General features: G+C 35.4%; 2 pseudogenes; both read right to left on the bottom strand.

Annotated features, from left to right (window-relative positions):
* Positions 1–1113: 1113 nt before the first annotated feature.
* On the bottom strand, positions 1114–3056 carry LOC132190246 (putative UPF0481 protein At3g02645 pseudogene; annotated as a pseudogene).
* Positions 3057–11606: 8550 nt separating this feature from the next.
* LOC132189589 (putative UPF0481 protein At3g02645 pseudogene) lies at positions 11607–13244 on the bottom strand (annotated as a pseudogene).
* Between the last annotated feature and the right edge of the window lie 916 nt (positions 13245–14160).

The following is a 14160-nucleotide window of genomic DNA, read 5'->3' as shown; positions in this document are numbered from 1 at the left end:
GCTTGAGATTAATTTTTCTTCAACAGTTTATATTTGTCGAGTGGATGAATACATTGTATAAACTTGGTTTGTTCAGCTAAAGGATGTAACGGAAAATTTTTAATAGAGAGCCAAACTATAAATTAATGAGGGTCATCAAACTTAATTATTTTGTCTATTCAATATGGTGGGGAAAATGGAAAATTACATGGAAATAAAATAAATAAACAAAGGGGACAAAGTCATGACCCTAAGAAACGTTAGAAATTTGTCAAATAAAAGACCCCGCCCATTAAAGTGATTGATACTGCCAAAAAAATAAAAAATAAATAAAACAACACATTAACAAACATGAAAATACTGTGAAAAAGCAAAAAGAGATTAAAGATAAAATTGGGAAGGGAGGGGGAACAAAAAAAAAAAAGAAACCTCCATTCCTCATCCCTAGCTCGGAACAGCCGTACGAGGCGGAAAAAAACCGTCACAAGTAGGTTGTCAGGCTTCTATTAGGAGAAGATGAAAAGCTTCTCCAGATTTTGAGAGTATTATGAGGGTCAAACTTAATTTTGATAGGTCCAAAAATTATTTTTAGACCCATATATATATATATATTACGGCCCCCCGGCCTTTTGAGCAGAGTAGTACTAGTGGATGTCATAGAATACTAATTGGCATGTTCACTCATGCCAAAAGAAAAAACAACAAGAACGACAAAAACAGAAATAACGTTATAGCCTCATTTTTTTTTTTTTTCCAGGTTTAATGGCTTTATCCTTAATTAAATTTGAAAGGAAAATTGCTGATATGTGATGATTTTAGTTCTACACTTTATTTTTGTATCCTTTTGTAAATCTTGACACGCGCACATATTTATGAAGTTCAATAAATATATTCGTTATGCTACACATATTTAATTATCATAAAGTTTGTTCTTAAGGGGTAGCTTAATCGGCTGGAGACCATGCCTTATAAAGCAGAGGTTACTAGTTTGAATCCTCCTCTTGTATAGACATGTAAAACAAAAAAAAAAAATTATCATAAAGTTTAATTTTATATATAGTAGAGGAACAGTATATATATATAGAAAAAGAAATTATTTTGTCATTACATTTTAATTCCGTGCCAAAAGAAAAACAAAGAAGTAGGACAAAAACAAAAAATAACATCTAGCCTGACTAGCCTACCACAAAAGGCTAGCTTCTTGTTTTGTCCATCGTTTAGACGAAAGGCCGGCTTAGAGAACTAGAAAATTAACTGGAAAAATCGAACTCCAGACCATTGATCTGGCCCGGTAAAAAATTAATTTGAGACAAATTAAGAAGACTTTTACTGTTCATGAGCATGCCGTAAATTAGACACTAAGCAAGAAAAGATCGTGAACATTTATAGAGACTTGAAAATTTTGGAGCAATTGTACATGGAGCAAGCAGCCTGAAGAGTAGACATCAATATCAGAATGTTTGCTGCTAAAAACGTAAGACATGGCCATGAAGCAAAGACATACTTCTTCATCGTCACGTTCATCCTCACCTTCCAACTCTTCGAGTAATAAGTATTTGCACCTTCAATGGCCTTGTCCAGAATTGGAACTTTCGTTTCCCTCACAGACTTCGTCATGCCATTCCAAAGCGTTGCTACTTCTCCATCGCTTTTGAGGCGGTTCAAGATGATCCCTGCCTTTCGAAGAATCCTCACATCCTCCTCATTATCAATTATCCCATTCATCAATTCCGTGTAACGTGTAAAAACCATCATCTCCGGCGCAATACATGCCTCGTAGGCCACGAGGTTCCGCAGCACAACTTCCGAATTATCATCCAAATGAATAACCGGAAGGTAAAATTTACCACAAGACTTGTCGAAATTTATGGATTCCAAGCCACCCTTTGCTGGACAGAATTTGACACAAACTTTATGAAGCTGTGTCACGCTTGGGATTGCAATCTCTTCGACCAAAGGACTTAATTTGTCTTCCGTCTCATGAGATGCACTTTCCACCTCTTCGGCGACGCTGCCTGCCGATGATATGAAATTGTTTATATGATCACCTTTGATTCTAAGATGAAAAACACACGAGAGGATTGTAAATGGTAGTGTAACCAGAAACTCGATTGCTTTTGACTTGAAAATTTTGCTGAGAATGCGGAGAAGGGCCAAGTTAACATAAAGTAGTGCTGTCAAGAATGATTTCAAGGCTTTTCTAAACCAGCCAATCTCTTCACTCTCTTTAGGCTTCTCCTGCTCACTGCAATCAGGTACAAGTTGAAACTTTGGCGCAACCATGTGGTAGAGAAGTTGCAGCAAATGAGCTCTCCCAAAGCATTCTTCTCTAAAACGTTGGTAATTAATGTACTTGATGGGCAATAGATCTTTGCAAAAACCCATCAGCATGGTGGCAAATACTTCGTCATGATCTTCACCCGGATAAAAACTGTGGACTTCTCTGAGTAAAAAGAGAGGGATTTGGTTTTCCAGCTTAATAACATCTCTGAGGATCGCGTGGTGTGCGGTTTTCCTCCTTGTATAGTCGATCAAATGTGCCATCTTAGAAGAGATTCGCATAAGCGAGCCTTCTTCCGTTTCGGGAGAGTAGGTTTGGAGATACTCCAACAAGAAGGAAGCATCGATGGCTAATATCCACGCAAGTGTTTCCTGGTCGAACTCCAAGAACCTGTGGTAGCAAGCGCGGACAGTGCTATCACTTTGGGAAATATGGTTGACCAAGTGGCAGAATTTGATTTGTTGGAGATTCTTTTGCACTCTTTTAGCTGAAGTGAGTTTGTGGTGCTCCATTTCGAAGAGTTCAGGCCGTTGGTGATGGTATGGGCCAAAAGCGATTAGCTGTGGAGTGTATGCATCTGGTTTGAGAGATACTAGGGTTTTGGGTACACTGAAGATGCTCACGGGATGGCCTTCAGCGTTAATGTCTTGTAGGTCTTCTTCTAGGGCTCGACTAATCTGAATGACCCATTCTTGGTCATAACTAGGCTTTGGTGGTTCCATGGCTTTTAACTCAGAAGACATGCTCCTGCAGTTTAGGGAGTGAGAGAGAAATGTGTTTGGAAGGGAGAGAAATATTTGTCTTTCTTTTGGTAGTAGTACTAAGTCTACTGTATCAGGGATTCAGGATGAGGCAGTCTTTTATAGTGGGTTGCAGACAGATAAGAAGAGGGAACTTCGCGGTGAATTCAAGGAAATTTTCGAGGAAATTACTTATGCATCCTTTCACATGCATCCGAAAACATGTTTGAAAAGTATTTTGAAGATTCGAACAATGCGATTTTCTAGTGCATTTTTAAGAGCATATTTAGGATTATGTTTGATAAATAGAGCTTTTAAGTTAAAAATGGTTTTTGCCAAAAGTGTGTTTTGACCCTTAAAAGCATTTTCAATATTTTTTTTACCAAATAGGTACTTTTTTTTTTTTTTTTTTTTTTTTTTTTTTTTTTTTTCAAACGAACTTTTTAAGTGTTAAACGCATTTTTAGGTCTCTCAAACGTACACCAAAAATGCCCTAAGTAAAATCGAGAAAAATATATAATTATTTGTGAATACCTTTTAAAAATATTGAAGTTTGAAAACATAAAAAAAATATTTTTGTGCAACAGATAAGAAGATGCATTTTTTAAAGAGTAATGTTATAAGAAATGATATAATTTAATTTGTCTATATTTTTCTTATATTCTCTTACAAATCCAATTGATTAAGCATTAGATTTGCGAGATCCATCATTGAGCTTGTATGAAATTTACATAAGTTTACAAATCTAATGATTGATTTGTAAGATGAGAAAAAAAAAAAAAAAAAAATTGACACCAATAATTTCTATTATTATTTTTTAAAGGGAAATTGTATATAAAATCCTTAGGTAAACGCGCCTTTTTTAAAATCTCCCTGGGTTTTTTTTTTCGAAAATTTACTCCCTGGGTTAATGGAAATGACAATAAAATCCATGCCGTCAAAAATTTTTAACAGCCGTTAGTCAAATTCAAAACGCACCGTTTCACCTTATTAAAATATTAATTTTTTTTATTAATTTAATTTTAAAATTTAAATCTAAAAATAAAAAAATAAAAAAATTAATCTTTTGTCAACTCACGACTTCTTTCCTCAACCCCGGCGAACACACCCCAGCTCTCGAATCTCTCCGGCAACATCAACGGTGGTTTGGCTTCGGTGGTGCCTTCTCCAGTTGTTGGAGAACAATTGATTTCTCAGTTAGATTTCCAGTTGGTGACTTCTTGCCTTCAAATTGATTTTTCAAGTTGAAGAACAAGAAAAAGAGAATTTTACTGCTGGTTCTTGTTATTATATCTTGATGGTCTTTTATCTTTACAATTTCAGGGTCTCTACTGCAATTACCAAAGGGAGAAAAGGAGACTGTTGTCGATCTGATCATTGCTCAAAGTTTTTGGTTTCTTGCTCTGGGTTTTGTTGGTAGAAGGATTTTCTGAATGGGTTTTGCTTAGTCTTTTTTTTTTTTCTTTTTATTTCTGGTATATGGGATTTTTTCAGCTTGTCAGATGTCAACGTTTGGAGAATCTGGTTGTTTCCCTCAGAGCCAAGCTAACGTTTACCCAAGTCAATCTGATCATTGTTTCCCTCTTGCCTTCAAGGAGAATTACAGCAAGCATCAGAAAGGTTTAAAAAAATTCCACAGGCGTCAAAAGATTCCAACTTGTTTAAGACGGCTAAAACACTTTAGCAGAGGCATGCATAACATTGTCCCTTAAGATGTTGGATTCTCATACACAAGACTCAGGAGCCCAATTTCAATAGCCCTTCTCAGAAAGGGAATTACATCAAAATTGCACATCTAAAAAAGGGATTCTGGTAGATTGGTAGCGCCTGGTTTGATGGAATTGCGTTTTTTCTGGGGTTGTCAATACTGAGAAAATTTGAGTGTTTTTTACTTTGTTTGGTTTGAGGAAGACCTTTTTTGGCATTGGATTGTGCTCTGTAATTATGTATTGTTTTGAGGAAAAATTGGAGGTTTGGATGTTTGTGATTACTCTAATCATTCAAATATGACAATGGAACTGTAGTAGTGCATTGTCGTTGTTAGGAAAGATCCATAGGAAGATGGACTCCACAACCCCTCTCTCCTCTCCTGTGCGAATTTACCAACTTCCTCTGTCACCTCACCACCACCACCTTCTTCCCCTGCTCCGTCGAATTCTTCAACTACGCCTACTCAGACTACTGACACCCCAGCGCCTTCATCCCCTTCAACCCCTTCAACTCTAGCTCCTCAGTCTCCTCCACCGCCAGCCCCTGCTGCTCCTCCTCCATCCCCGCCAGCTTCACCCCCACCGGTATTAACACCACCTCCAACCTCACTGCCACCTTCTCCGCCAACCACCATCAACTTCACCACCGCCATCGCTACCAGCATGACCCCCACCATCTGCCCCTTTGCCAGATCACCCCCTCCAGTTTTATCTTCGCTGCCACCACCACTAGGAGGCTCTCCTCCGCAAGCATCCCTTACACCTCCGGTGGCATCCCCACCTCCCCCTCGAGCCATTCCACGAACTGCATCTTTACCTCCTCCACCCAATGATCCAGCACCGCCTTCCTCCAATCTAGATCTGGGAAATTCTGGGAAATTTTTACGATCTCTCTGGAATTTAAATTAATTTTAAAATTAAATTAAAAAAAAATTAATATTTTAATAAGGTGAAACGGTGCGTTTTGAATTTGACTAACGGCTGTTAAAAATTTTTGACGGCATGGATTTTATTGTCATTTCCATTAACCCAGGGAGTAAATTTTCGAAAAAAAAAACCCAGGGAGTTTTTAAAAAAGGCGCGTTTACCTAAGGATTTTATATACAATTTCCCTTTTTTAAAAAACCTAACGGATTCAATGGTTCGTTGGAACTGCCACGTCAAAATTATGAGATAATTGTAAGATAAAAATGTAATTTATAGAATTACTTTTGTATAATATATTTTAACATTTAAAATACAAGATTTTAAAGATCGAACAGCCCACGTACGTTTTTGCGAAGCAAATTGTGTACTCGTCAGTTGCCAAGTTTGAAAAGTAAGCTTTGATTTTTGCAAAACCATGTGCTTTCTTCATACGTGCATGCTAAATTTCATCGTATACGACGAAGAAACTGAAGATTTTTGTAGCTTCTTGTGGAGGGATTGATATGATTAAAGGAATAGTTGATCATTGTTTTGTAGGTTTATAGTCTTATAGATGGTAAGAAGGATAGCGCACGTCTTTGAATGGATTAATGGTATATATTCATCTCCAAGATAAGGTGAACGTGATAGTAAATTTGTCTCTAGCTATAGTGATATACATGCAATTCAGTATTATAGATCACCTCAAACATGTACATCAGTACATGTGTCTTGTGTGTGTATGTCGAACAATTGACTCAATAATAAGACAACCAAATTATCAGGCTTTCTAAAATAAAAAAATCAGACTAATCAGTGCTTTTTTTTTTTTTTTTTTTTCTCCTTAAAACAAAGACACTGGTAATTTTAAAATGCGCATTGGATGTATTTGAGTCAGTTTAGAAACCAATATCATGTTGCCTGTATCAAGGGAAAGAAAAATGAGTGAAAGAAAGTACAGAAAGGAAAAGAAAAAAGAAAAAGGGGTGGAAACATTCGTCGGGGCTCCGAGGAAAAATCTATTTATCTCCTTCAAATTATCACTTAATTGATAATATTTCTCTAAACTTATAATTAAGACACTACTGGAATTTTCAATATTTTTACACCTGCTTATTTTTCCATAATATGTTTTACGTATACACGTTCATTGCTTGACATAATTAAATTCCAATCTTGCCCCTGTACTTTATATGAGGAGCTAGAAGCTGCACTGGGGCCCACGAAGTATTTTTGTTCAGAAATAAAAAATAAATAAAATTATATTCCTTTCATTAGTAACAAAAGCACAATGAAACATTAATTTAAACCTTTTGAAAAGATAAAATGAGTCCACGATGTATTTATTTCTTCTGTTTTTTTATTTTATTTTTTGTTATAAAGTGAAAAGTTTTATGCAGTAGACTCTCTTCATGGATGATAAGAATTGATCTCTAAGTTTTGTTCATCGTAGAATAAGACTAGAAAAGTGAATGATAAAATTAATTAATTTTTGTGGGGCGTTACAAAAACAGCAATTTCAAGCTTAAATTTGACTCTACATTCATTGGACTCATTTGATCTCTATAAGACTATATCAATCAAAATATATTATATATTCAGTCTTATTTATCTATATTTTGTTTAAGAAAAATAAATAAAGACATTTATGATAAAAGGATATATAATATTAGTTCATTTGGACTACAAATATAAACAAAATTCATATAAAATTCACTTATTGTGCCAACAATCTAACAAATTGACGGGCGATAAAGTAACTCGCCTCCAATATTCGCCTCCTATAATATGGATCGATACAACAGTTCTCATGCAATCTCATGACATCATTCAGGGGCAGAGGGGTTGAGATGGTGGGTCAAATGCCCCCCTACCTCCAAAAAAATCTCTTTACTCTCTAGGTAAATTTTTTTTAATATTCTAGTTGCCCACCCTCAACCCTTCATTAAGGGGCAAATAGGTTTCAAGAGGATTAGGATTCACCGCTCGTGGACATGATTTTCTTTCTATTCAGGGGTTGATAATTAGGTTATAGTTCACACACAGTACAGAGGATAAGATGAAAAGTTGAAGAAGACAAAAGGTTGAAGATGACTTTTAATTTATTTCCAAAACATACCGTGGAAGTAATGTAAACATACCGTTTTACTAATGTTAGCTTTGACACTTAAAAATGACTCTGAAATGCACAAATAAAGGCCCCACTTTTACCATCAAGGATGGTGATTCAATGGCCAAAGGAAATTCTCAAGTGGTCAGGCATGTACTAGGGCGTGGGTTCGAATCTCCGCAATAATGAAGAATCTCAATATATGCCTGATTAGTATTAGCCACCTTTGATTCTCATTAATACTCTGATGAGGTTGGGTCAAGCTATATATGACTTAGTTGGACTTAAGGGGGCGCTTATAGTTTCCACCAGATATGTAGAAGAAATAGAAGAGAAAAGACTGAAAACTCCACACTCGGTGTGTTGTATATTCCATTATTTATAGATAGATTACAATATTAAAATTAATACAAAAGATCTTAAGGAAATCTGTACAATTGATAGGGAGACAATTGATAGATTATATCATCACCTTTTTTTTTTCTTTTTTTTTTTTCTTCTTCTGGTGTTTTGTCCTGCGGCACACGTGCCCACATGTTGCACAAATAAGAGGAGATGATCAAAGAAGAGAAGAAACAACGAGAGTGGTTTTTGGTGGAACATCAGTATGTGGATATATGGTAAACGTTCTCAGATAAATATTAATGGAAGATCAATATTCAGTGGCGGTTTTGGCATTGACTAATTACATGCTGGATAATACATTATATAGGACTCGCTTGAATAATTTTTGGATTATCCAGTCAGACAATTCTATATAGATTATAAAGTGCGTTTTAATAGATGAGATAATGAAAGAGATTTATAGATTATGAAACATTTTCATTTTACACCATGTATATATGATAAACTAGTGGAGAGGTTGATTGCAACTTTAATTAAATTAGTTGTATAACTATCCAAACAATTAATTCTTCAAACATTTAATGGCATTTAGGAAAAAGGAAAAAGATGCATCCATAAAACTAGTATAAATAAAGGAAATTAATTAAAAAAAATATAGTGAATCAAATCTTAAGAAGAACCCGCAAAGAAGATAGTAAATAAATAAAAAAAGTACTAATTAAAAGAAAAATGAAACCTTCGATGATGAAATTTAACCAAAAAAGAAAAACAAAATAAAAGAAATGACCATGATTTCATGGTTTATGAGAGAAATGAAAAAGTATAGTAAAAAAAATGGTATAAAGGCAGGCCACCACCACGTGGAGGCCAATACTATATATCCATAAAATTACAGTGAATCTTATTTTCAGTCAAAGGTAGTGTTTCGATAATCACGTGTGAAAAGCATTAATGCGAGGCTACGGTTCAAAGAATGAAAACACAGTTTTGATTCTTGAAAAAGTAGTTTCAGCAGACGTGCATGCCCAAAATTATGTCCAATCGATCTCCGACATGTCTTGACGTTTATGTTCATCAACGACCAACTTCCAACATATACTATTCGTGATTCATCGAATACCAACCTCTTGGCTCTTGGTGCTCGAAAGGGCATGCAACAAGAAACCACCACGTGCACAGCTAGCGAGGACTGGCCAACATGTTCCAACTCCCTTTTCTTTTTCTTTTTCCTTTTCCTTTCCCTAATTGATTCGGCCAAACACAATTCAAACATGTATGAAGCCTTTACAACCATATGCATTTTCTCCGTGCATGCATGCTTTTCATCGTGGTATGAACAATGGACCTCAATATTTGAAGGTGTAAGATATACGACATACAAAATCATTCATGTGCAGCTTTCTTTCGTCCATCAAGCATTGAAGTTTTTTGACAGAGCTTCAATTGTTGACAAATGGAATATATAGTAATTGATCATTGTTTCGTAGGTTTTATAGATCGTAAGAAGGATAGCATGTTTGAATGGACTTATCATGTGTATATTATTTTTATGATGCGAAACCCATCAAGGCAGATTACATCATGATCCTTAATTTCATGTCACGTAAACTCTAAATACATGACTCCGCTCATAAGAATCATGTATTGGTTAGCTAGGTGACATGAGGATTCGAACAACCAATGTTGTTGTATATATTAACCAAACGAGTCGACCATTTGAGCGGACCCTTGTGAGCTATATATTAATGGTATATATTCATCTCAAAAAGAAGGTGACCATGATAGTTTGTACATGTTACTCTAGCATGATACGCATTTCACTTTGAGTAATGCCATATATACTATATTTTTATCCCACATTAATGCTGATGTAGGTGTACCTACCAATCGTTGAATTTTTTTTTTTTTTAACAATGATTAATTTAAAGGTTGATTGAAACAGTAATGTCAATATTATAAGATAATTGTAGGATAAAAATGTAATTTCTAACATTATTCCTTCAATATTATCACTTTCACTTCATATACGTGAGATAATTATAGAATATATATAGTCCTTAGTGCCTCAGCAGTTTGCATGACTTTCATTTCATGAAGTGTGCTCTTAATCATCAATTGTGCTATCGCTTGAGATTAATTTTTCTTCAACAGTTTATATTTGTCGAGTGGATGAATACATTGTATAAACTTCGTTTGTTCAGCTAAAGGAAGCAACCGAAATTTTTTAATAGACAGCCAAAGTATAAATGAGGATCAAACTTAATTATTTTGTCAATTCAATATGGAGGGGAAAATGAGAAATTACATGGAAATAAAATAAATAAATAAATAAATAAAAAACAAAGGGAACAAAGTCATCGAAAGAAACGTTAGAAATTGGTCAAATAAATGATTCCGCCCATCAAAATGATTGATACTACCAAAATTAAAATAAAAAATAAAACAACACATTAACAAACATGAAAATACTGTGAAAAAAGCAAAAAGAGATAAAAGGAAAAATTGGGAAGGGAGGGGGAACAAAACAAAAAAAAAAAAACAAAAAAAAAAACCTCCATTCCTCGTCCCTCAAAACAGCCGTACGAGGCGGAATAAAACCCTCACAAGTAGGTGGCCGGTCAGGCTTCTATTAGGAGAAGAGGAAAAACTTCTCCAGATTTTGAGGGTATTATGAGGGTCAAACTTAATTTTGATGGGTCCAAAAATTATTTTTAGACTCATATATATATATATATATATATATATATATATATATATATATTACGGCCCCTGGCCTTTTGAGCAGAGTAGTACTAGTGGAGGTCATAGAATACTAATTGGCATGTTCACTCATTCCAAAAGAAAAAAACAACAACGACAAAAACAGAAATAACGTTAGAGCCTCATTCAAATTTAATATCTTTATCCTCAATCGTTCAAATGTAATGCCAAAAGAAAATTGCCTTTTTTTTTTCTTTTTTTTTTTTTCAGGTTTAATGGCTTTATCCTCATGTGATGATTTTAGTTCTACACTTTATATTTGTATCCTTTTGTATATCTTGACACGCACGCACATATTTATGAAGTTCAATAAATATATTCGTTATGATACAAATATTTAATTATCATAAAATTTATCCTCAAGGAATAGCTCAATCGGCTAGAGATCACGTCTCATGAAGCCGAAGTCACTAGATCGAATTCCCCCTCTTGTGCAGACATGTTAAAAAAAAAAAAATTATCATAAAGTTTAATTTTATATATAGTAAAGAAAAAGAAATTATTTTGTCATTACATTTTAATTCCGTGCCAAAAACAAAGAAGTTGGACAAAAACAAAAAATAACATCCAGCCAGACTAGCCTACCACAAAAGGCTTCTTGTTTTGTCCATCGTTTAGACGAAAGGCTTAGAGAACTAGAAAATTGACTGGAAAAATCAAACTCCAGACCATTGATCTGGCCCGGTAAAAAATGAATTTGAGACAAATTAAGAAGACTTTTACTGTTCATGAGCCTGCCGTAAATTAGACACTAAGCAGAAACAGATCGTGAACATTCATAGAGACTTGAAAATTTTGGAGCAATTGTACATGGAGCAAGCAGCCTGAAGAGTAGACATCAATATCAGAATGTTTGCTGCCAAAAACGTAAGACATGGCCATGAAGCAAACACATACTTCTTCATCGTCACGTTCATCCTGACCTTCCAACTCTTCGAGTAATAAGTATTTGCACCTTCGATGGCCTTGTCCAGAATTGGAACTTTCGTTGCCCTCACAGACTTCGTCATGCCATTCCAAAGCGTTGCTACTTCTCCATCGCTTTTGAGGCGGTTCAAGATGATCCCTGCCTCTCGAAGAATCCTCACATCCTCCTCATTATCAATTATCCCATTCATCAATTCCGTGTAACGTGTAAAAACCATCATCTCTGGCGCAATGCATGCCTCGTAGGCCACGAGGTTCCGCAGCACAACTTCCGAGTTATCATCCAAATGAATAACCGGAAGGTAAAATTTACCGCAAGACTTGTCGAAATTTATGGATTCCAAGCCACCCTTTGCTGGACAGAATTTGACACAAACTTTATGAAGTTGTGTCACGCTTGGGATTGCAATCTCTTCGACCAAAGGACTTAATTCGTCTTCCGTCTTCTGAGATGCACTTTCCGCCTCTTCGGCCACATTTCCTGCCGACGATATGAGACTGTTTATATCATCCTTGTTTCCAAGATGCAAAACATACAAGAGGATTGTAAATGGTAGTGTAACCAAAAACTTCATTGCTTTTGACTTGTAAATTTTGCTGAGAAGGCGGAGCGGGGCCAAGTTAATATAAATTATTGCTGTCAAGAATGATTTCAAGGCTTTTCTAAACCAGCCAATCTCTTCGTTCCCTTTAAGCTTCTCCTGCTCACTGCAATCAGGTACAAGTTGAAGCTTTGGCACAACCATGTGGTAGAGAAGTTGTAGCAAATGGGCTCTCTCGAAGCATTCTTCTCTAAAACATTGGTAATTAATGTACTTGATTGGGGATAGATCTTTGCAAAAACCCATCAGCATTGTGGCTAATGCTTCGTCATGATCTTCACGCGGATAAAAACTATAAACTTCTCTGAGTAAAAAGAGAGGGATTTGGTTTTCGAGCTTAATAACATCCCTGAGGATCGCGTGGTGTGCAGTTTTCCTCCTTGTATAGTCGATCAAATGTGCCATCTTAGAAGAGATTCGCATAAGCGAGCCTTCTTCCGTTTTGGGAGAGTAGGTTTGGAGATACTCCAACAAGAAGGAAGCATCGATGGCGAATATCCACGCGAGTGTTTCCTGGTCGAACTCCAAGAACCGGTGGTAGCAAGCGCGGACAGTGCTATCACTTTGGGCAATATGGTTGACCAGGTGGCAGAATTTGATTTGTTGGAGATTCTTTTGCACTCTTTTAGCTGAAGTGAGTTTGTGGTGCTCCATCTCGAAGAGTTCAGGCCGCTGGTGATGGTATGGGCCAAGGGCTATTAGCTGTGGAGTGTATGCATCTGGTTTGAAAGATATTAGGGTTTTGGGTACGCTGAAGATGCTCACGGGAAGGCCTTCAGCGTTAATGTCTTGTAGGTCTTCTTCTAGGGCTCGACTTATCTGTATGACCCATTCTTGGTCATAACTAGGCTTTGCTGGTTCCATGGCTTTTAACTCGGAAGACATGCTCCCGCAGTTAGGGAGTGTTTGGAAGGGAGAGAAATATATGTCTTTCTTTTGCTAGTAGTACTGACTCTACTATATATATATATATATATATATATATATATATATATATATATATGTCTTTCTTTTATAATGGGTTGGAGTAATTAGATGAAGAGGGAACTTCGCGGTGAGTTCGAGGAAATTACTTACTCGCAGTTTTGGGAGATCGAGGGTCAAAGAGAAATGAATATGTAAAGTCTCTTTCTGAATGATTACAAGGAAAGGGCTTGGATCCTTCCCATTCCCAGATGACTTAATTGGACTTTAAATTAGAATACCAACAATTTGAATTAGGTATATAAGAGAAGTTCGTTTTTGATTCTATGATTATACACATGCATGCAACGTTTTTGTTTTTCCCTTTTTTTGAATATTCCGACGTTTTGGAAAGCAACTATAGTTTAATTTAGGCCTGTACGGGTATCGTATATTTTACGAGTCTAAAAGTCTCTTTAACATTTAAAAAGTTCGTTTAAAAAAAAAAAAAAAAAATTGTTTGGTAAAAAAAATTGAAAACTCTTTTAAGAGTCCAAAAAAGAGCTAAAATGTATTTTTGACAAAAGCTTAAAAATAAAGTTGTCAATAAGCGCTTTTTTACACCAATCATTTCTCTTATTAATTTTTAAAAAACTAACAGATTCAATGGTTAATTGGGGAACTGCCACGTCAAAATATGAGATAATTATGAGATACAAATATAATTTATAGCATTACTTTTGTTTAATGTTAAAAATATATTCATAATGAATATGCTATATACTACATTTTTATATCACAATTATCTCATAATTCAGACGAAAAAGCCCTAATCAACACTTAAGACTTTTTTTTAATAAAAATTTATTGAAGAGTTGATTTGCACTACCACATCAAA

This window comes from Corylus avellana, chromosome 9 (assembly GCF_965113065.1).
Source record: "Corylus avellana chromosome 9, dhCorAvel1.hap1.2, whole genome shotgun sequence".
Taxonomy (NCBI): domain Eukaryota; kingdom Viridiplantae; phylum Streptophyta; class Magnoliopsida; order Fagales; family Betulaceae; genus Corylus; species Corylus avellana.
This window is presented reverse-complemented; position numbering and strand designations above follow the sequence as displayed.